Consider the following 2155-nt stretch of genomic DNA (forward strand, 5'->3'; position numbering starts at 1 on the left):
CCCCAGTTCCCGACAGGGGTAAGCAAAGCTTGTCCACCCTTTCCCTTTTTCTGTATTCTGACTGCCCGGCGGGCACCCCCACGCATGCATTTGGGTGCTTGGTTCAGCGGCTTGAGCCGAGAGGTGCCCCTCCCTTAACAGCTTTCACCCCGCGGGGGGGGGGGGGGGGGCACCCCTGGTCCGGCCCTCGCCGCCCAGACACACGCGCGGGACGCGCCCCGGCAGCAGCTCCTGCCTCCTCTCCGCTCTCGCGCCACCCCGCGCGCGGGGGCGTGACGTCTGTAGCGAGGCGACGGTGGGACGGTGTCCGACCCGTTCTGGGGTTTTCATATAATGCGGCTCTACTCGTATCGACCAATAAAATACCGGGGGAGGCCTGCGCAGCCTCTAACTATACCTCCGATGACTTTGCGCTGGTCTGTGAGAGGTTGAGGTGCGAGCCCTGGAGGCCCTGGGGATGGGGTGAGACTACCCGCGGGCCTAGAAAAATAAAATATTCTTACCTTCAAGCCCCCCTCCGAGACTAGGGACAGAACCCACCCGTACACAGGAGAGATGGGACTGCGCCTCGCCCCCACTTGCCCTGACTGCACAGGATTGCGTGCCCCGAAGACGGCGACACATAGCGGGGGACACTGCGCAAGGAGGGGGTGCGAAGCCAAGGTTGGGGTTCTAGGTGGTGGGACCATGAGGGGGGGTGGGCGGGGTCCTGTGGGGGTGAAATGTTGCGCGGCGAATTCGAACCTACCCCCTCGCCGCGCCGATCCTCACGCGGAGGGTAAAACCCTGTGGGACAAAACCCCTCCGCGGTCGGCTGTCTTCAGAGTGGACCCCCCCCTCCCCAGCCTCCCCTGTTCGTTTTTCGCACCCCCCCCCCGCTCCCCATCGGTGACTCGCGAAGGACACGGACACTCGGGGTGGGGGGGGAGGGGTCCCCCAGAGAGGGGGCTTTGGGGCCTTGTTGAGTCAATCTCCCCCCCAGAGGGGCCTCGTTGGGTCGATCTCTGGCCGATCTCGTGTCAATCTCGTGTCGATCTCGGGTCGATCTCGGGTCGATCTCGGGTCGATCTCGGGTCAATCTCGGGTCAATCTCGGGTCGATCTCGGGTCGATCTCGGTTCGATCCCGGGTCCATCTCGGGTCGATCTCGGGTCACGTCGTGCGGCGTAATGAGGCGAGATGAGGTGAGATGAGGCGAGATGAGGCGAGATGAGGCGAGATGAGGCGAGATGAGGCGAGATGAGGCGAGGCGAGGCGAGATTAGACGAGATGGGGCGAGATTAGGCGAGATGGAGCGGGATATCGCGAGGTGCAGCCAGCTCCTGCCTGGATGGAGTCAGGATAATGCCTGGGAAGATTCTGATTGGTGCCTGTGCGCGTGTGCGTGTTGGAATCGCGCGTGCGTCTGCGTGTGCTGCGCGCGCGCCGGCGTGTGCTGTGCGCTGTGCTCTGTTGTGCGCCTGTTTGTGCAGCTGGGAGGCGCAGCTTTGGCTGGCAGGGCTGCGCGGTGGGCTGCGGCGTGCTGCGGGTGGTCGCGCGCCTGCCTGATGGTGTACGGCGGCCGCGCAGCCCGCCCGACCGGGTCGTCGGCGGCCCAGGGCGCGAGCATGCGGTCGGCGCTGCATGTGAGGCTGCTGCGCGGCTGGCGCGTATGTTTCCGTGTGGTGAGGGACGCGCGTATGTGTTCACGCTGCGGGCGCGGGCGGGCGCGGGGGGCGGCGCGGTCTCACCGCGGTCCGACGTCGGTTGGTCTTCGGCGTGGCGAGGGCGGGCGCGCAAAGAGGCCTTGCCGCCATCGCGTTGCCGCGAAGGAAAAAGAATCCGGAAGGCTTTGTCTACCCGCGGGCCTAGAAGGCCCGCGCGCAGGGGGGTGGGACATTGAGACCGGTCATGAATGAGAGAGAGAGAATGAGTGCGCGACACGCATGTTGACAAACATACAATCTCTCTCTCGCATGTTGCGAGCAGGGTTGTTGATGTTTTGCGCGTCGCCACAGAGGGCGGCGCGCGAGAGCTGTTTGTTGCGAGTGGTGCTGGGCGAAGCCCCGGGCGCACGCTGCTGGAGGCTGTGCCGTAGTCGGTGCGGTCGACGGCGCTCGGGCTGCCGACCTCTTTGGCGAAGTTGAAGGAGCAGGCGCACACCGCCATGACCCCCC

The sequence above is a fragment of the Emiliania huxleyi genome (genome assembly GCF_000372725.1).
Source record: "Emiliania huxleyi CCMP1516 chromosome Unknown EMIHUscaffold_118, whole genome shotgun sequence".
Lineage (NCBI taxonomy): Eukaryota > Haptophyta > Isochrysidales > Noelaerhabdaceae > Emiliania > Emiliania huxleyi.